This window comes from Aedes albopictus, chromosome 1, assembly GCF_035046485.1.
Source record: "Aedes albopictus strain Foshan chromosome 1, AalbF5, whole genome shotgun sequence".
In the NCBI taxonomy this organism is placed as follows: Eukaryota; Metazoa; Arthropoda; class Insecta; order Diptera; family Culicidae; genus Aedes; species Aedes albopictus.
In genome coordinates, this window is record NC_085136.1 from 122,364,530 (window position 1) to 122,386,786 (window position 22,257).

At 39.8% G+C, this 22,257-nt stretch overlaps 1 protein-coding gene across 1 annotated transcript in view; it reads right to left on the bottom strand.

Annotated features, from left to right (window-relative positions):
* LOC109397612 (alpha-2 adrenergic receptor) overlaps positions 1-22,257 on the bottom strand; it is a 206,300-nt gene that overhangs the window by 67,357 nt on the left and 116,686 nt on the right. The window lies entirely within an intron of this gene.

Here is a 22,257-nt window from a genome sequence, read left to right on the forward strand (position 1 = left end):
CGTTATAAAGGGCCCGAGGTAGACGAAGTCCTCTACCATTTCGAAAGTGTCCCCGTCCATCGTAACCCCGGCGAGATCGGCCGAAACCCTTACACAGTTTTTTACACCGTTTATCATCGCTTTCATCAGTCTAGTGGGCTTCCCGGAGAAGTCGTTCTCGTCCATGATTTTCCATAGCTCTGTGCGGTTGATGCTGTCGCACGACGCCTCGAAGTCAATGAACATGTGATGCGTTAGAACATGGTATTCGCGGCATTTTTTGAGGATTTGCCGTACGATGAAGATCTGGTCCGGTGCACCGCGGTGTCGAGCGACCCCTATCATGCACTCCTCCGATAGCTGTTCGGTACCCCAGATCCAAACTATTTTCCAATGCAGACAGAGGAGGTCATTTTTCAGGGCCATTCTTGACGAGCTCTCCCCCGATAGCAATCTTACCAGCTGATATGTTGTTCTTGAGCTACTGCATAGCATTATTAACCTCCCTCAATGTGAGAATTCGCTCGTTGTTGCTCCCTGCCGTTCTGACGTAGTCATTTTCGCCGCTGTATAATCCTCCATGTCTGCGTCTGTGCCCGTACCATTCAAGTGTCAGATCGCAATACTGCTTCCACCTTTCGATCAACCTCGCGGCCGTTCGTTAAGATGCTCCAGTCCTTATCCCTTCACATTTCGGCTCGCGGCACGAAGCCTTTGCGAGATGCGTTGACCTTCTGGCAGAACTTCCGTATTTCTTGTGAACGGCACAGCAGTTCCAATTTATCGTACTCCGCTTCTTCCAAGCGGCGCAAACAGGCGTAAATGGGCCAAGTTCCTGGCCATAAGTCGAAAACTTTTTTTTCAGGGTTTTCCAAAGTCTAATATTTTTTAAAGATAAATGAAGTAATGCTTCATCATGTGGCAATCAATAAAATACTTTGGGATGCATATTTTTTTAAGAATAAATGCCGAAATTTGACGATTTTCTCTACTGTTTTTTTATTTGCATCATTACTCATCGGAAGAACTTCAATTATCGAAATATTTGCAGTTTGAAAAAACAACTGAGTATGTAACACAGTTCTCCTGATAAGGGTGTATCATTTAAACAAAAAACTTCACCTGGTTTATTTATTTTGCTCTCTTACAGAAGAGTTTTCAAAATCATGTTTTTTGTCAATTATGAACCATTTTCGGCATTCAAAAAGTTTTCAGATTCTGCAGCATTCCGCGATCTGGATAAAATTACAGTAAAATATAAGGCATATCCTTTGTGAATCGCAAGAGAACGGGTACCAGAAAGTACCAAACGAAAAAAATAAATCATATTGAAATTTACACCTTTTTGACTAGTTTTTAGTTACAATTTAGGTTTAGTTTCGATAAAGCAACTTCGTTTCGACTACTCTTTCAATGAACGGCCACTTATTCTCGGTAGATAGATCATAGCAGAATACAAATCTGGTCTTCTATCTCTTAACAAAATGTGTCAAATGGAATTAATTTAGTAAATTTGGGCGGAAATCTCCGTACACCGATAAACGCCTAAATGTATGCAATACAGTAGTAATCTAATGTAGCTAGAGCTGTTGTTTTCAAAATTTGTTATAAAAAATCAAAAACAACTCAAATAAAGATCTCACTATTTGTAGCATGTTTTCATATGTTGATGCACCGTACAGAAAATATTTTCAGATAAATACTGTTTTTTATAGCTAAACTCATTGAGTTTTTCACTCAGTACTCCACGAACTTACTTTTATGTATAAAGTTGTGTTAAAATGCCATGTTTTAATAGAAAAATTCAAACTGATATATTCCACACGGCTTCTATCATCATGTTCAAACTCCTAGAATTTCAATCCATGATTAATTTTTGAGTTTTGATGTGTTTTCCAGGGCACTATAAAAGTTACCCCAAAATGAAAATGTGATTCCCAAAATATCTAGAAAAAGGTACATCATTTGAACTGAGTTTAAGGGGCCGTTCAAAAATGACGGCCCATATTCCCAAAAATTGTGAAGATAGAACAATTGTTCAACAAGTTTCCCAATTATGACACTCCTTTCAACTTTGCTGGACATAAACACGTTATCTACACTTATAAAAGAATTGAATTTTTCTCACACTTCTAGGAATTTTTCTATGAAACGAGGTGGCCCTTGTTTCCAAACAATATTTTTCATGGAAATATAATTATTTTTCAGTTCTCTGTTGTCAAATAAAAATGTTCGAAGCTTCAAGCGATTTTTGGGGGTGAAAATAAACGTTGTCCTTAGAGAGGTTATAAGAAACTATTTTTAGCCTTTAAGTGGATTAATATGGCTATTTATAATCCAAAATGCTTCCTCAATATCTAAATTCACAATTTTATCGTTAGTACATACATAATACGCCATAAAAACGTGTTTAAACTTTTTGGCCATGAAATGGACCCTGTTACTCCAGTGTGCGACGTAGGCCCCTGGTTAGAATGGCAAGATAACAAATCGGCCTGCACCAGAGTTATCTGGTGTTGAGTGTATTCTAATTCCACTGCAAATTGCTTTAGAAGTTCAATTAGGCATTCCTTTGGAAATTCCTTAAGAAATTTATTCGGCAATTTTCTTGAAAATTCATTGTGAAATCTCTTATTGAATTGCTTCTAAAATTCATTTAGTAACTCCTTTGGGAATCCCTTCGGCAATATCTTAGAGAACCCTTAGATTCAATAATCTGATAAATAGAGGGGCTTTCAAATGGATTACGGGGTTTCAAGGGCTTTTCAATGTTATTAGGAAGGTTTCTGAGGCGTTTCAAGGCTTTTCCGGGGCGTATCAAGGGTTTTCGCGAAGAGGTATCTGAAAATCCTATGAAACTTCTTGAAACGCCTCTGAAATCCCCCTAGAACCAACACGGGCCCTTTCATTTGAAACCCTGCTATAGCATCGAGTACGATAGGCCCCAGGTTGTCTCTTTCATTTCTCGCGGAGGACACGAGGAAGAATGAACTACCTCTGTGCTTACTTCAGATTTATTTGCACCACAGAGAGTTAGTGCTCCTGCTCTGTGATGATACGATTCAACTTACAACTGCGAAAGCACAGAAACATAATGCTTCTAAATCCCACCAAAAATCCTCTGAAGCTTTCTGAAATGCCTTCGAAATCCCCTAAAATTCCCTCAGACGCCAAGTAACGCATCTGAGACCATCCCAAGGCACTGAAATCGCCTATGTAAAGGTCCCATTAGACATGACAAATATTTGGTCAAACAAGCCCAACAAATGACCAACACATCGTAAATCATGGCAACCTCCTCGGATGAATGTCGGACTACAATGGCAAATATTTGTCATTATAACAAACAGTCTAATGGCCCCTTAACGCCTCCAAAACCTTCCAAAAAATTTTCTGATGCTTCCTGAAATTGAAGATATGACAAAGCCACACCTCAAAATTTCAAGAGCACAAATCTGAAGAACCGGATGTCGGTTTGCGCTGAAAAGTTGATCGTTTGGTCAGCCGCTGGTGGTGAATAATCGATCAACTTTTCAGCGCAAACCGACATTCGGTTCTTCAGATTTGTGCTTTCAAAATCTCGAGGAGTGGCTTCGTCATATCTTCACGTAATACGCCCCCGAAATTCATTTAAAACGCACTTGGACCCCATGTAACGCACCTGATACCCTCCGAAACCATCGAAAGTAACTCTGTGACGCCTCCAAAACACATCAAAGATTCTCTGAAACTTTCTGAAATGCCCCCGAAAACGCCCCTAAAACCTGCTCTGAAACACAATGCCCCCGACGTAACCTCCAGGTACCCAGCTGAAACGCCTCTAAGCGCTAAATCGCACCAGATATCCCCTGAATCACCCTCTAAAATGCTTCTAAATTCTTCCTCAAGGTACCCCTCCGAAAACCTCCAGAGATCCCCTTAAACGTCCCTAAGATCTCTTGGTACACCCTGGAATCAAGGATGGGAACACTCACTGAATGTAACTTACACACACCTAGTGGAGAGAAGCTTTCATAACTCTGTTACGAAATTTGTAAGCGTGTGCGACCCCTACTCTATTCGGTAAACTTCTAGACAAAACCACAAGGCAACCCCAGCAGAGGAGAATATCAAATTGATGATCACTTAATCACATAGTCTGTTTTTATATCTTATTTTGTTATTCTTAACTTATCAAAGCATTATGTTTCCATAACATGGTTTGTTCAGAAATCTTATTTTGTTGTGATCAAGTTATTGGGATACATCCACTGAATAACTTTTCAATAATATATTTTGTTCTAGAACAAGCTAAGTTATTATTTTACTATTAGGAGTGTACAATTATATAATGAATAATACCCGGGTAGACGTGAATATCAGAATCATATCTTGAAATGATCAAATTTTGATGTCATATCTTAATATGATATTGAGGAGATATTCAAAAAGTTGCCAAATATCTGCTCAATATCTCGTCGTGATATGATTTCACAATTAGTACTTAATTTGATCTTTGGAAAGCCTTGTGCAACTCACTGTATAAATGTCGAAATTTTCCAACATTGCGCATGAAAACTATTTTAAGTTTTCAACTTTCATTATGCGCCGTCCCCATATAACGTAACGCTTCAGGAGAAAGGGGGTTAATAAATTACGTAACGCTTCAGGCGAATAGGTAATACAGTCTAGCGTTACGACCCATACATGAAGTAGGAGTTATCATACAAAAACACATTAAAGAGGCCGCCAGATCTTAATGAACCAACCACCGAGTTCAAAAGTGTCGAATTAGCGTTACGTAATAAACAGATGTTCCTTATGTTCGCCACAAATTTTACACACGACCACTGGGACAAAAAGGAAGTAGAAGTGGTCTTCATTTTCATTAAGCGGGTTTATAGATGCGGCAATTGAACCAAAAAAAAACAGAGTAATCGGTACAAAAAACGCATATAATCGATATTTGCTTTTCTTTACGATACTAAAAAAGGCACAAAAGTATTATATACTGAATTCTCAGATAGATTTCTCAATACCAGTTTATAATTATTTTATTTCACTTTGAATAATCCAGCAGAGGTTTTCCAATTGAGTCCGATGACAACATGAGCTGAACCTCGATGTCGAGCTTGCATTTGTAGTACGAATCCAATAAATGAATCACCGGACAATTTGAGAGCTTTATATATCGGCCCGCTAAACAAAATACGACCATTTCGAAAAACGGACCATTTGATTATAGATTCAACATACCTTTTTTATAATGCTGTTGGAACAAAACTTTGGAAAACTTTTTTGTAATAAATGGAGAAATGAAGAAAACAATAACATAATTACCCAAAGTTTTGCTCAAACAGCATTAAGGACAAACGTCATGAAATCCCGCTTCAAAAGTGCATCAGAACTGCAAACGCACAAATCTCAAGAAGCAAGCTTCAAATAACAGTGGATTTGATTATTCTGTTCTTGCTCACTTTTTTTTATCTATTTCATTTATTTCGGGCTCAATCGCGTGTAATGCTTTACGGAGCCGAGAATCTTTCTTTGTAGAGTAATAACTTTTTAATGATATCTGTTAGTAATGGGTAGAAGCCAGGGTACTCGTGGCAGCTCGAGGTTAGAAGGTCACATTTTGGGGGATGGACAGGGTAAGGATTGGACCAAAGGTTTCACTGCAGCTCATCCGGGGGTGAATCGCATCTTGCTAGCGTATTCGGCGCCTTGTGGTGTTGGTACCAACTTGTTGTGGGACTTGGTCTTCCGGATGGCCAGGAGCAGCTTGCTAACACAAAGAGGACAAAACAGAGAAAAAAAAACTGGAGAAGAGAACACAAGCGAATTAAACTTTTATACCAGCAGAGCAAAGAAAGTCGAAAATACATCCCATGTACGTGACATCGCGGGTCCCCAACACATCTCTCACAAGAACAAAGGGCTGTCTACCTCGGGCCTCAAGGGTATCCAATAGTAGCGCTCTGGAGGCGTCATTATCCGGGCATTGCCAAACTACGTGGTCGATGTCATTATAACCGGAACCGCACTTAGTACAAACATTGCTCAACGCGAGGTTAATCCTGTGTAAATGCGCATCTAGCGAGTAATGGTTGGACATACAGGGGATAGACAAAATGATCGGGACAGGCAAAATATTCACTTTTCAAAAAATGTTCAATTAGCAGTAACTTTTTGAAAAGTTCATCAAATATTCTCAAATTTTTACTGTAAGTTCTTCAACTAGTTGTGTACCAGTGGACAAAATTTGGAAAAGATCGTACAATTCTTCACGAAGTTATAAAGATTTTTGAAAAAGGTAAAATTATCTGATAGTCAACTTTGAGCTGTTATATCTCCGGATTCAATGAACCGAATGCAATGAAATTTTGACCATTTATGACTTATATAATGAGCTATGAAAAACCATTGACTTAACTTAATATTCTTAACACGGAAGAAAATTATAACGATTAGATTATTTTTCTTATAAAACACCAAATTATCCAAAACATCAACATCGTTTCAATATTCAAGATGCAAATTATAGTTCATTTAGTTTCCCTCTAATTGACTTATATATAAATGCGTTTTGAAGGAAAGTAGCAACATAGACGCCAATAAGTTGAAAAAGTAATGGGATGCATATTAAAAACAGACCAATTTACTAAAAAATCGTGAAAACAATTAAATCGCTATAACTTTTTCGCTTGTTAAAAATTTTAAGTTATTTCAAATGCTTTCCAGAGTTCATTATATAAGTCATGAATTGTCAAAATTTCATTGCAATCGGTTCATTGAATCCGGAGATACAACAGCTCAAAGTTGGCTATCGGATAATTTTACCTTTTTCAAGAATCTTTATAACTTCGTGAAGAATTGTCCGATCTTTTCTAAATTTTGTTCACTGATACACAACTAGTTGGAAAACTTACAGTAAAAATTTGAGAATATATGATGCACTTTTCGAAAAGTTACAGCTAGTTGAACATTTTTTGGAAAGTGATAATTTTGCCTGTCCCGATCATTTTGTCTATCCCCTGTAAGCCTTGACATTACGCGAATGAAATTTCGACTCACATCCAAACCATGCCACCACGCTCGCAAGGAAACATTAGGAATAATGGAATGTAACCACCGTCCCAGCTGGCCATCTTCTTGCTCACTTGTAATAAGCTTGAAATAAAAAGATCAGGTGCGCTGGTTTTGTTTACGAAGAGATTTGTGCGCACGAAATCGTGAGTAGATGCCAAAGTCGGCTATTGTGGCGGCCATTTTGGGATTCTCACAAGTCTGTCCATAAATTAAGCAAGGAATCATAATAGCTACGCTTTTTGTGTCATTTCATTGCAGAAATGGAGAATTTACTGAGGTGTATGTTCCGTGATATTAATTTAATGGACACTTAACACTTTGGTAGTTGAAACCGTAATGATTCCTTATTGCGATTCTTAGCATAATTAACATATATTTTCTGGAGGTATCAGAAGTCCTTATTTACCAGTCAACCAATCAGTGATCGATGCACTGATCGGGAGAGAGAGAATATATTTAAAGAGAGACCACTGAGTCAGCGCTGTCGCACGGCATGGTACCTTAGCAACGGCCTTCTAAGAAACGGTCATAAAACATTAACCCTGTAAGTAGATACTTACTTGGGAAACGCTTATGCAATGTAACAGCCATCGAGTTTATGGGTTGATGACTGCCGATGTTTAGAGTTGACGCAGCATGACGCTACGTGGGAATAGAAATTGAGCATCGTTCGATGACATGTGTGAAGCACATGCCACACCATCACCCTTTGGGAAAAAATGATGAAGAATCATTTTTCTTCCGACCTTCAATACCTTTCACAAAATTTCGTTCTTATTATTAATTTGATTTTTCTTCTCACCATACAAAAATTCAGCTCATTACAACAATCTAGTATTTCACTGTGTGCATCCTATTGGTGGAAATTCGTCTTTTTTTAGGCGCAAAATAACATGATTCTACAAATGTCATTTTTAAAGTTTAGATTACTAGCTATGTTACCAATTCAGAAAATAGGCATAAAATGTGAAATCATCTAGAGATACGTACATTCTTAGTTTAGGAAATTATGTAATTGAGCCTTAATTCATTTTTATTTTCCATACTATCGTTTTAGTTTGCAAATTTTGGATGGAAACTGTATTAATATTCTGCAATAGAACATTTATCATTGGGAAATCTGAAAAATACAGCTTAAGATCAAAATAAGCTCCTCCTCACATTTCCATCGGCAACATCCAGAAATCGAAAGATCTGAAAATTACTGCTCAAGATCAAAATCAGTTCTTTCACATATTCATCTACAACATCCGAAAATTGTAAGATCTGAAAACTACTATTCAAGATCAACAATAGTTCTTTCACACACTCATCTACAACATGGTGGGACCAATCCCACACAGCCACCATGAGTCGCAAACACCTTGGAAAACGTAGAACTTGATGCTCTTGTTATCACTTATTTTCAGATATGAGTCGTAGTGCCGTGGTAATGTCACTGCTCGTAAATCACAAGGTCATAAGTTTGATATTGGTCGCGGCCATTCTTATTTTTTTACACTAATCCATCTGTCAGACCATTTTTTGATATTGGTTTGATGTGGTACAGCCCAGATCTCCCCAGATATTAGTCTGATCTTATAATATCAAAATGTGATATTATGTTCCTCGGGTAACACAACAATATCAAGTCTACAAATTCCCTATTATTAAGGTGTTATTGAATCTAACAAATCACGTTACTTAATTGATCTTCCAAGAACTTTTTTTGTTATGATATTTGTTATTTTGCCGCTTATGACAGACAAGTGTATAACATAATACGCCAAAATAACAAATTTTATTATGATGTTGATATTCTCTTCTGCTCGGAAAAAGTCGTCCATACATCGTTTCTTAATTGCACGCTTCTGAGCAGACAGATAGCAAGTGAGTGTAACTCTTTGCAAGTGAGTGTTCCCATACCTGCCTGGAATGCCCCTGAAACGCCCCTGAGATCCGCAAGAACTCCTCTGGAACTCTCTGAGGCTCCCTGTAATTCCCCTGAGACCCCCTTGAGTACTTCTGAGAGCTCCTAAAATCCCTGAAGCTCCCTGAGAGGACACTGAAAGCCCCTTAAACGCTTCTGGCACCCCCTTGAAACACCCCTGCAATTTCCTGGTAGCCTGAACTCCTTTTTTGACCCGCTGCAACTTTCCATTGCTCGTCTCTATAAACGTCCCCTGGTCGCTATTGCCATAGTTACCGTCATTATTGCATTTTCTTATGTGCAAAATTGATTCTGAGTAGCTCATGCATAAAAAGAGGTTTTGGTATTCCGCAATTAACCCAGCAAACGCATGATCGTATATGATGTTGCATAGGATGCTAACGTGGAGGCGATATACGTGCATTTTACACACGGGTAAATGGGAGAATGTGCGCATATGGCCTCCACTTTAGCACCCTATGCAACATCATATAAGACTTTGGATTGGATCATATATTTTATCTTCAAATTGGAACATATATTTTATCCAACCTGTCCTATACAGCCCGCTGCGCCCGTGTACATGCAAAAAAATCAATAAAAATAAATGCCGGAAAAGATTCTAAAGGAGTTCCAAGAAAAATAAAATCAAGAATGTTTGCGGCTGCATTACACTAGTTAACAGCATTTTTGAACTCGGTTAGCTGATGATTTTTTTTTAGTGAAGAACCATGCCCTGAGTTCGAACACGTGGACGAAAAAAATTACAGTAAAGGCGATTTTTTTTCGACTTTCCATACAAGGCTGTCGATTTGAAATCGATTTTTGTTCTATTTTTAAGCGAAATTGCTCTCTTCATACATTCTCTATTTCTTCATACATTCTCTATTTTCGTAAGCAATGCTCCGATTGAGCTAAAATTGCAACTGGCTAACATCTAATGTTTCAAATGTTCGTTGAGAAAAATTTAGTTAATTGTTTTCTCTTGCTGAAAAAATACAAATATTCATTATTTTTGGAAATGTTGCTCAAATTTAAAGAGGGTTGGCCTACATTATCACCAATATCTCGAATCCCACTAATTTGGTGCAAAAAATATGTTCAGATCGCCATCAAAAATGTTGGTCGTTGATAGAAGTTCATGGCTTTTGTTTTTTTCTGAAGGAATTGATTGTTTCAGGGGTTTTAAGGGGTTTCATGGGCCTTCCAGTGGCTTTTAAAGGGATTTAGAAGTATTCCAGGGGATTTCAGAAGCATTCCAGGTATATTCGAGTTACAGGGGTGTTCCAAGATGTTTCAGGTGCATTCCAGGGGTGTTCCTGTGGATATCACGAGCGTTCTAGAGCTTTTTAGGCGAGTGTTTCAGGATGTTGTGGGGGTTTCAGCAGTTCTAGCGGATCTAAGGAAGTTTCAGAAGGGTCAAGGACGTTTCACGGGCATTCGGAAACTCCTTGAGGATTTCAGGGGCATACTCTAAATGAAGATTAAACCTATTCGGAACCATCCTCGAATTCCCTTAAAAACTTTGATACATCTCTGCAAAATAACCAAACCCCCTTGTAAGCTCCCTAGAACCTCTGGTAACTCCGCCGTAACGCTTGGAAAACTTCCATGAAACTTAAAAATGAATATCTGACAAAGGGAAACTTATGTATTTTCGGCAGTTTTGTTCTCTTCAACAAAGGGTTTTGTTTTTAGACCTGTTGAACTCAGAGTTGACCTCAAATCCTTCCCAGCCAAGCCGAATTATATGACCAAGTTCCAGGCAATTTGGCCGTCAAAAACCCTCTATGACGAAGAGAACGAACCCAACAATAATACCATATGTCACCATATTTGTAATAGAAAAAAAAAGTTCAACTATCAAAAATTGCAACACTAACCGTTTCACAATTTAATTTATTTCTCATTTATGTATAAATCTATGTTGCATGATGATTATGAATGCTTTTATCAACGATTAGGTTTTTGGATCGAACTCAACTTTTCTTCGGAAATATTTTCAGTTTTTATTTGTGGGAATTCCTTCGATAATGCATGGAAATTTCTTCGAAATATTTCTTAGGATTGATACGGTTATTCTTCCGTCTGAAACATAGTTGTCTCATGTTAATAGCGATCCCCATGGAACATGGGACAACAATGCTGCACAAGGTAGTATTGCTGTGAAAATTTCAGTAACGGTTTCGGATCAAGCATATCCGTCATCATTTTTCGGAAAATGAGAAGCAGTTTTTTTCGTTCAGAATAAAAACTTTGGCCAAGAAAATATATTTCTTGCATCCCTTTTTTCCATGTAGGATACAGTGAATACACTACACTGAAATAAGACACTACACCGTCTTCAGCCAGAGGCTGCACAGACTGAACATTACACATACACGAGAAAACGGATAACACACATGACACCCAGTGGCCCAATGGAGAATTTTCCGTTTGACGAAAAGTTTTCCCCGACTGGAGCGGGAATCGAACCCGCATTCCGAGGCCTAGACGACTGACGCCGCTAATTGCACGGCCACGGAGCCCATTTTCGTGACCAAAACTCTCGTTTAAAACGAATAACTGTTTTCAAATGTTAGACGATGTCGATTATTTTAATGACGACTTGTTCAATGTTAAGAACTTTTTCTCAAAATCTTCGAGAACTGTTTTAAATTTTCTTTGGCGACTTCCACAAGATACGTTATGCTCCAGGGAAGAGAGTAAAGTCGAGCTTTACGACCCAGGTAAGGACGGGGAAAGCTGAAAAATTACGTTTTTAGAATTACTTAATAAATGGAAGCTTCGTTTGTAAATTTCTACAGTATTATTTTCGGAATTTGCTCGTCAATTTCTTCGGGAATTCCTTGGCAAGCATGCTTAGAAATAAATTGAATTGATGTATTTAAAAATTCCTGCTGCAACTCCGTTGAGAAATAGTTCGGTAATTTTAATGGGATCTCTTCTGTAATTTCTGTGTGTCTTATTGAACAATTCCTTTAGAGACTGTTTCGGCGATTTCTTTTAGGATTCCTTCGGCATTTTTTTTTTGAGTATGCCTTCGGCATTCTCCTTAGGAACTACTTCTTTAATGGCTACTGCAGTTGCTTTGGAAACCCTTCGGCAAATCCTTTTAAAATTGGGTATTTCTCCGGCAATTATTTTAGGAATTATTTTCACAATTCCTTCGGCATATTTTTTGAAATAATTTTCAAAGAAAGTACAAATATAATTCACAAAAGATTTCAAATTCGATTTTCAAAGAAAATTTAAATTGAATTTTCGAAGAAATTTCAAAAAAAAATTGCTATACTTCCGGAGGAATTTTCACTTTAACTGCCCAAATGAATTTCCAAATGAGTTGCCGAAGAAAATTTCTAGAATCTGCAAAAAAAAAATCCTAGCAAAATGACGAAAGCATTTTAAATGGAATTCGCAAAATCCATTCTCAAAAAAAAAAAAAGTTTTTTAAACAGTTGCTAAAGAAATTTCCGATGAAAAAAAGGCTGAAGGATATTTTGGAAGAAATGACCAACGAAAATCGAGAATAACGTGAATTTCAAAATGAATCCGTAACGAAATGGCCGCAGAAATTTCCGAACAAGTTGCCCGGGAAATAGGGAAAAATCTGATTACTTCTTTATTGAATGCTTTCAGTTGACGTTAGTAGCGAAAAGTATGAACAAGCACTTTTAAGCATTAATTTACGGCGCTGACAGACCGACGGCGGCACCATCGTTTGTATTGAATCAATAGTCACTGCTACTCTCAGTTGTCAACATTGTGAAACTTCCATCGCAAGTTCATGGATGAATGGGAGTCGAAAAGTGTTATATCGTAAAGAAAATTGCAAAACCCCGTTAATTGTTGGAAAACGGGAAAGTTTGGTGAACAATTAGTGAATAGAAACAAGAATGATTTGGAACCACACAAAAAAGCTATCTGTTCTATTTTCAGTTTAAAATGTCGGCCTTTTGACGAAGAGTTGTCCAAAGAAGTTCCCCAAAAATATCAAATAAATTTTCCGAAAAAACTCCGAAAGGAATTATCAAAAAACTTGCGGAAGGAATTTCTGCAGAAATTGACGAAAGAATGACCGAAGAAGCTCTTACCGAAGTAGATTACAAAACAATTTCCTGAGAAATGTTTTAGGGAATTGCTAATGAAATTCTTAAAGAAGAAATTTTCAAAGGAATTTCCAAAAAATGCTCTCAAATAAACTGCTACAGGACTTTTAACTGAAGAATTCATGCAGTAATGATCAAAATTGCCGAATTAAAAAAAAAATATCGAAAAAAATTCGAAAGATGAATTGCTGAAGGATTTAAAAAAAATGCTAACAAATTTGCTAAGAAATTTCTAAGTCATTGGGAAAATTCCAAAAGAATAGACAACAAAAAAACTAAAAAATAATCGAAAGAATTGCTGCAGTGAATAAAAATAAAAAAAACGCAAGAGAAATTCTCAAATTTTCTCCAATAGGGTATTGGTTCCCTTATTAAGCATGTGGCTCCCATTTTCATCCTATGAAAAACAAAGGATTAAGGTGCTGTTTGTTTTGTCTCTTATTTTTGTATTTTTTGTTAGAAGTGAGCACCCATGAAAACAAAAAGAACGGAATCAATCGGTGTCGTAATCGCTTGTTTTCGAATAGGATGAATATGGGAGCGTGAGATGACTGATGGCACACATACCCTACAATCGGCATTGCCCTTGCTGACCCATTTAACTTGCCTAAAAGAAAAAAAAACTCCCAGTTTCGCTAGCCGCCTTCTCCAACCCTTAGATCTTCATTCAGTATGCTAAGCCGAAACGCATCTCTAACTGAATCGCCGCACGCCAATGAAAATATTTACAAAACCGCAAGCGATGGAAATAAATAATCTCCCGCTGTGTCTCACTCTCGTTCAGTCTTAAAGTGATTCTAAGACAGGCATAAGCAACTGATGCCGCATTTGGCCCCACGCTAGATCACCACCACCAGCTAGAATCCAATTTCGCTTTCAATGGTTTCGTCAGTCGGAGGCTGGCGCTTAAACTTGATATTCGAATTGAGTCGATCTAGAAAATGAAACAGTTAGATTTGACCCAGATTTGCACCTGTCTCATAATACCAACTTCTAACAGCAAAGTTTCTAGGAATCGCGAAATTGGAGAAATTACAGTAGGTACAATCAATGGAAAAGTAGAGGAATCCAGCGTAGAATTTCATCCATAGGATCCAATTCAAAGAATTGACTTTTCATTCCGCGAGACGAGCAATATGAGACTAGGAACTAGGAGAAATAAAACTAGGGGTCGGGCGTGCGACGACACAAACACTTTTGTTTACAAATAGGAAGCCCGAGCGTATTTTCTTCGATTCTGGCTGCGGCTTGCCCGACTGCAGCTAGAGGTTGCCAATAAAGCGAGTATGCGAAAGCCAAGATTCCCTTGGGAATGGAGCAGAGAATTATTGGAAAGTAGTACACATCGACGGAGAAAACGTGAATACGTAGGAAAGGTTAGGGAGAAATGAGCCGTTTAGGAAAATGAGAAACGGAAATTATGAGAGGAGCGATTGGAGCTGAGACAATTAATGCGACAGATGAGCCTCTAATGAAATATTATTTTTAGAAAACTTTAAAATACACTTCAGTTGTTACAAACAGGCAGAATTAAAACAAAGTGCTTGAAAATGCCCCATTCTCGATGTATGGAACTCGTAGAACTCTAAAGAACAGTCTATTATTTAAAAAGGAGAAGTTTTTGATAAAAATGGTAAAACTAGAACGAATAGCCTATGAGGTAATATTTATGATGATACCCAGTTAGCTTTGTGAATGAAGCAATGGATCGTCAATCCGGAGGCGGCGGGTTCGATTCCCGTTACGGTCGGAAAAAAAATCTTGTCTCCCTGGGTATTGAGTATCATTGTGCTTGCCTCACAATATACAAATTCATGCAATGGCAGGCAAATAAAGCCCATCAATTGATAACTATGGAAATGCTCAAAGAGCACGAAATTGAAGAGAGGCAGACAAAGTTCCAGTGGGAACGTAGTACCATAAAAAGAAGAAGATTGTTTGTTTATCATATTAGCAGGATTGTTGTTTATCATTTTAGCAGGTCGAAAGTCATAAAGTTCCTCTGAATTGTTTTGATAATAATTCTGCCAAACGGCCCATTCAGCCAGATGGCATTCTGCCAAATGGCGATCGATCAAACGACATTCTGCCAAATAGCCAGACACCGTATGAAATCACTACTACGAATACCTGCACACAGCAATTTAAAGGCTTATTCGTGCTAAAGAGGTTCCCAAAACCATCATAAAACCAAAATAGATTTAAATTGGCTTTGAGAGGGTTCTAAAGAGCTCCTGGAATCAGTTTCCCTTGAAAATTGCCACATTTTTCGACGTTTGATGTAAAATTGTATATGCCTGCTTAAGAATACATACCTTCTATCAATCAACCAACAGGTAAACATAGTAGAAAACTATGTTTGCCCAAACGCGGAGCATTTCACAACGACTCCTCTCGAAATAAAACTTGATGTTGCTTGCCAAAACAAACCGACGCTGCGTGTCTATTCAAGTGAAGAACTGTGTTTTCGCATTTCCTGCATTTGGATGGTTCCCAATCCCATAAATCATATTATTTATTTGCCCGGGGAACATTGCTACAACTGCGGTGGCTTTTGTATCCGCGCCAATCAACCAGGCAACGAGGCGGCCCGGCGATTCTCATGGGCTTTTCATTTTTTTCTCTCATCCTCCTCTTGCTTTTCCTCAGAAATAAATTTCAGCTGAGCTGGCGTCTGTGGTTGCGGCGTTGTTGCCTTCGGCGGGTGTGTTCGAACGTACGTGTGATTTACCCGCCGACTTTCTATGATTCGAAGGCTTTGATTGACTGATTGGCTGTTTTTACATTTCGATGCGCTGGAGTGGAAGGATCTGTTTTTTTTTGCGTTTGATTGAAGCGGAAAAGCGTTTGTAAGCCTCCTGGAGGATCTCCTCATACGTTCCATTATTGGTTGTCATGTTCATAATGGCGGTATTTATCTACCGCTGCTACATTGAATTGACTGTGAGAGCTTGCGGAAAACAATCACATTGCGAATTTGGCAGTTGGTTTGTACAGCGATAATGTTGCGGTGGTAAGAACCAAATGATTGATGTTTTTTTTTTTAACTTGCACAGGGTTGAAATAAAGTAAACAAATTGATGTTATTCGAAGACATTTTCCGGCAATACAATCAATTAAACCTTGCGTTGATTCTTTTAAATCTTCGCCAACGTTTCGGCCCTTGTTGGGACCTTCTTCAGGGCTCTATCTAAATCAACAAGAAGGTCGCAACAAAGGCCGAAACGTTGGCGAAGATTTAAAAGAATCAACGCAAGGTTTAATTGACTGTATTGCCGGAAAATGTCCTCGAACAACAACACCAGTCGTGCCACCAACATTACAAATTGATGTTATTTTGACGACTTTTGATTGATTTTGACAAAACGTATTTCCACCAAGAGCGCTTTAAGCCTATACTTTGGGCTTAATGTGTAAATAATTGTTACGACAGTCTATTGACATGAAGTAGCTTAGTGATTTGGAATGCCTTTTTTTTGCTTTGCTTTTGCTTTTGCCTTTGCCTTTGCCTTTGCCTTTGCCTTTGCCTTTGCCTTTGCCTTTGCCTTTGCCTTTGCCTTTGCCTTTGCCTTTGCCTTTGCCTTTGCCTTTGCCTTTGCATTTGCCTTTGCCTTTGCCTTTGCCTTTGCCTTTGCCTTTGCCTTTGCCTTTGCCTTTGCCTTTGCCTTTGCCTTTGCCTTTGCCTTTGCCTTTGCCTTTGCCTTTGCCTTTGCCTTTGCCTTTGCCTTTGCCTTTGCCTTTGCCTTTGCCTTTGCCTTTGCCTTTGCCTTTGCCTTTGCCTTTGCCTTTGCCTTTGCCTTTGCCTTTGCCTTTGCCTTTGCCTTTGCCTTTGCCTTTGCCTTTGCCTTTGCCTTTGCCTTTGCCTTTGCCTTTGCCTTTGCCTTTGCCTTTGCCTTTGCCTTTGCCTTTGCCTTTGCCTTTGCCTTTGCCTTTGCCTTTGCCTTTGCCTTTGCCTTTGCCTTTGCCTTTGCCTTTGCCTTTGCCTTTGCCTTTGCCTTTGCCTTTGCCTTTGCCTTTGCCTTTGCCTTTGCCTTTGCCTTTGCCTTTGCCTTTGCCTTTGCCTTTGCCTTTGCCTTTGCCTTTGCCTTTGCCTTTGCCTTTGCCTTTGCCTTTGCCTTTGCCTTTGCCTTTGCCTTTGCCTTTGCCTTTGCCTTTGCCTTTGCCTTTGCCTTTGCCTTTGCCTTTGCCTTTGCCTTTGCCTTTGCCTTTGCCTTTGCCTTTGCCTTTGCCTTTGCCTTTGCCTTTGCCTTTGCCTTTGCCTTTGCCTTTGCCTTTGCCTTTGCCTTTGCCTTTGCCTTTGCCTTTGCCTTTGCCTTTGCCTTTGCCTTTGCCTTTGCCTTTGCCTTTGCCTTTGCCTTTGCCTTTGCCTTTGCCTTTGCCTTTGCCTTTGCCTTTGCCTTTGCCTTTGCCTTTGCCTTTGCCTTTGCCTTTGCCTTTGCCTTTGCCTTTGCCTTTGCCTTTGCCTTTGCCTTTGCCTTTGCCTTTGCCTTTGCCTTTGCCTTTGCCTTTGCCTTTGCCTTTGCCTTTGCCTTTGCCTTTGCCTTTGCCTTTGCCTTTGCCTTTGCCTTTGCCTTTGCCTTTGCCTTTGCCTTTGCCTTTGCCTTTGCCTTTGCCTTTGCCTTTGCCTTTGCCTTTGCCTTTGCCTTTGCCTTTGCCTTTGCCTTTGCCTTTGCCTTTGCCTTTGCCTTTGCCTTTGCCTTTGCCTTTGCCTTTGCCTTTGCCTTTGCCTTTGCCTTTGCCTTTGCCTTTGCCTTTGCCTTTGCCTTTGCCTTTGCCTTTGCCTTTGCCTTTGCCTTTGCCTTTGCCTTTGCCTTTGCCTTTGCCTTTGCCTTTGCCTTTGCCTTTGCCTTTGCCTTTGCCTTTGCCTTTGCCTTTGCCTTTGCCTTTGCCTTTGCCTTTGCCTTTGCCTTTGCCTTTGCCTTTGCCTTTGCCTTTGCCTTTGCCTTTGCCTTTGCCTTTGCCTTTGCCTTTGCCTTTGCCTTTGCCTTTGCCTTTGCCTTTGCCTTTGCCTTTGCCTTTGCCTTTGCCTTTGCCTTTGCCTTTGCCTTTGCCTTTGCCTTTGCCTTTGCCTTTGCCTTTGCCTTTGCCTTTGCCTTTGCCTTTGCCTTTGCCTTTGCCTTTGCCTTTGCCTTTGCCTTTGCCTTTGCCTTTGCCTTTGCCTTTGCCTTTGCCTTTGCCTTTGCCTTTGCCTTTGCCTTTGCCTTTGCCTTTGCCTTTGCCTTTGCCTTTGCCTTTGCCTTTGCCTTTGCCTTTGCCTTTGCCTTTGCCTTTGCCTTTGCCTTTGCCTTTGCCTTTGCCTTTGCCTTTGCCTTTGCCTTTGCTTTGCTTCGCTTCATTTCTAAAAAAAGCCATTTCATTAGGGGCTATTCATAAACCACGTAGACCAAAATTTGGCAATCTCAGATCCCCCCTCCCCCTTCGTAGACTTTTGTCCATACAAAAATTTTGAAATTTGTATGGAGCGTAGACTTTGGCCAGACCCCCCCCCCCTCCCCCCAAAAAGTCTACGTGGTTTATGAACGGCCCCTTAGTTAGCTTCGTCTTCTAACCGCTAAGTATATTGCCAAAAGCTACAGTGAAATGATTTCACAGCTCGAGCCTACGTGAAACTTAAAAGCACGTCGCCGTCTCGTCGTCATCGTTCAAGCACCCTCTTAAGTGGTTTTGTTGATTCTTAGAAACATCTCGACACGCGCCGTGGGAACTATTGGTATAATGATTTTATTTATATAAAATTTAATTAAAATCGCTCTATAGGAAAACTTTTGTTTCCCATTGTTTGCTCGATACCGAAGGCGATGAACGCGACGATAAGAACGCGCTGTTCTACACTCTAAGCTCAGCGGCTCTCGCTCTTTGCACACCATCGCCCGCCACCCAGCTGTGGGGATGCTCCCTCACGAAAAGCTGCCCGCCTACCTGGAAGGTGTTGATTTCGAATGCAAATCAGTTCTCGCACCTGCCTCCCGTCACCACCATCGCCGCTTTTTCCATTGACGATGCGACCACTTTATGTACTGAGCTGCCTGTTGCAAAGGGTCTAGCCTGGCCCCACGAACCAATTGTAATTATCCGACTCCGTGCTGGTTTCGATTTATCAGAACTAATTTATCGACTGTATTTAGGTGCTGACTGCGTGGCGCCCAATCCTTCCATTCATGGCTGTTTCTCGCGGGACCCATTAAAAACCAGAGGTTTCCAACTTCTTTGGTGCCATGTGCGAAGTGTCCACTAGGACAAAGCCTACTTCTCAGCACAGTGTTCGAAGAGTATTTCCACAGTTATTACGCGTTGCAAGAAAAGTTTGGATTGTGGGAAAATTCAAAGCCGGGAGCTGGGAAATTTTCCTTCTTTCCGATCGTAGACGGCTGAGCAAAAATTAACACTGTTTAGACCTGTTTAGACATTTGACAACCAAACATCTCCCAATTTGATCCAGTAGCTTCAGAAAATGATTAGGAAAATGCTATTGAACCCGTCATTGTGTGATTCCGGCATATAGTGTTAATGTTACATTCTGCATGATGAATTGCAAGGATGGAAGAAAATCACTTCTAACGATAAATGATACACCATACGAACAATCAAAGGTAGCCGTTGCTCTTGCGGTAGCATGATGCGACACCCTCGCGCTGTGCTCGTATCACAGAGCAATCAAACATCTGATGCATGCTCTATCGCGGGATGCATCGTTATCGGATCATGTTACAAGTCGCGATAAACTTTATTCATCACGATTATGACCACTTTTGCACCCGAAACCAACATTCATGATCTGGAATATTACATTCTTATGCAGATCGTGAAGCTTCAGCAATAAGAATGCACAAAAAGTGATCGAAAATCGAAATTTATCATTTAGATTTCATGATAACGATCGCATCGCGGCCGCACATGCCTAGCGATTCATTATTCGCGGAGCATGGTTTGTTATGAATGCTTGACGACAAAATTCTATCGTTGTTGCTATGATCGCGCGATGCCTTCCAACCGCGACACATTTGGGATCCTATCATGATCACTAGATTTCCATCCTTGAATTGAATTGCATAGATTTCAATGCTGCCCAACCATATTTCAACGTGTACCACAGGTCATTTGCAGAATCTAGAGATGCTTAATAGAAAAGTAGATACGGGAACATTCTACATAGTCTGGATTCCAGAATAAAAATTATTGCAGGTTGTACTGGTTCTGTCACACATTTACACAACAATATTCCCAAGACATATTCTCTATTCTTACCTTCCGACACAATTGAAAATAAACACATATCGGTGGCGTTCAGGTGGCGACCATCATCTCTTCCTTTATTACAGTTGTTCTCTAATCAGAAAATCAATGATCAACGCATACTATGCAGCTTTTACTCTATGCGGGGATAGCCCCATGCGCGTTATTTCCGCACCGGGATCCAAATTTTTAAATTTCCGCATAATATTACTTGATAGCTTTTTCTGGTAATTACATCAAGGAAATTTCCATTACGATATGTTCGCAAACCGACCGGGAATCGAACCCGTCACCCTCAGCATGGTCATGCTGAATACTCACGCTTCACAACTGTGGCTGTAGGCGCCCTATGGTTCTATTTCTTGGGGAAGGTAGGGAAAGAAGGAGCTGTAATAAGGGTGCTCATAGGAGAAAGTTGGGTTTCCCAGCAAATGAAGATCTCGAGGGGGCTATCCATAAACCACGTGGTGATCCCAGCAGGGGTGGTTTCCTGGTGAGCAAAGACCTCTACTGACTTACCCACGGTGGTGCAGAGGGTCGGATTAAAAGGATTGTACGACATTTCCCCGAAAACCAGTTCCCCGAATGAAGTTTCCCCGAAAGTTTTTTCCCCGAATGTACCATTTCCCCGAAAAATGGTTCCCCGAATGTACCGTTTCCCCGAATAAAGTATTGTATCTGCCATTTAACATTCTTCAAGCATCAGCTGACGCTCACCACGCTGACGTAGTACACGTGGGCCGTTATGACCTCAATTCACAATTAGGGGTCTGGTCATTAGGCCGAATTACGCTTAGCCAAATTACGTCAGGCTGACGTACGTTAAGCCGAATGAGTTGTTCAGCTGAAGTTCATAAGGCCGATTGGGTCAGTAGGCAATTTTCCTAATTTTCTTTATAAACGATGTTCAAATTTGGTTTTGAAGTCCTAGAAGATGTTTTGAGTCAAGGGAGCATTCCTCGAATCTAGCGAATTATGTGGATACTGGGATATACTTCCATGATTTTATGAAATTCTTTTATCATTTTCCCCTGTTCTCTCATAGATGACTCCTTGATGTAATTGTTATAATGTTGAGGAAATATTAATGATCAATCTGCCAACATACTATCCAGGCATCAAATTTCTCACTCACGTGATCGGATTCCTCGGATTTATCCACCTCCGCGATCATGATTTTTCACTGCATGGGGTGAAAAATAAAAGTATCTCACTCCAGCGCTCGCGATAATTCTCTTTCTCTCCATCATTTCTCTCACGGATAAACAACAAAGCATCAAATTTTTCATTCCGTCTCCGAGTCACATACCGTCTCCACCGATGCACGTTTTGACGTTTAGTACTGCCGTGTTTACATAATTTGTTGTTGTGTTCATGGCCATCTATACAACACGGAACCGCTCAGACGTCAACCGGTTGGAAACATGGGCTGATGCAGACTTAGCAACCATTTTCTCCTACTAGAACAAACGATTTGTGAGTGAGTGCTAGTTGGAAAGAGCATATTTTTATCACGCCAAGGAACCGGAGTGAGAGCCTTTTCAATCGTCTATGGGTGCATGGAAAATGTCACAGGCTGCTTTATCCGGATAATATCGCTGTGTGATAGATCGTTACTCGCGTGAGTGAGGGAAAAAATTGGTGCCTGATACTATTTGAGATTTTCCTTTTTTATAACACGCAGTTGTTTCGAGTTTTACTTTTGCATAGTTTATTAAACTACTAACTACCTCATTGCATATTCACCTTCCTTGAGAAGTCGGCTATTCTTTTGAGTATTGAGTTTTTTTTTGGTCAAACTGATTTTTTATTCTTCTTTTCATAACAGCTATTCTATCACAGCTGTTTCTTTTTTTTATTCATATAATTTATTCAAATCATTCCACTAGATTGCCCGTTTATGGCTTTAGACATAATCGGACTGAAGACCCATCACTTTCACGACCCTTTCGGTCAAAT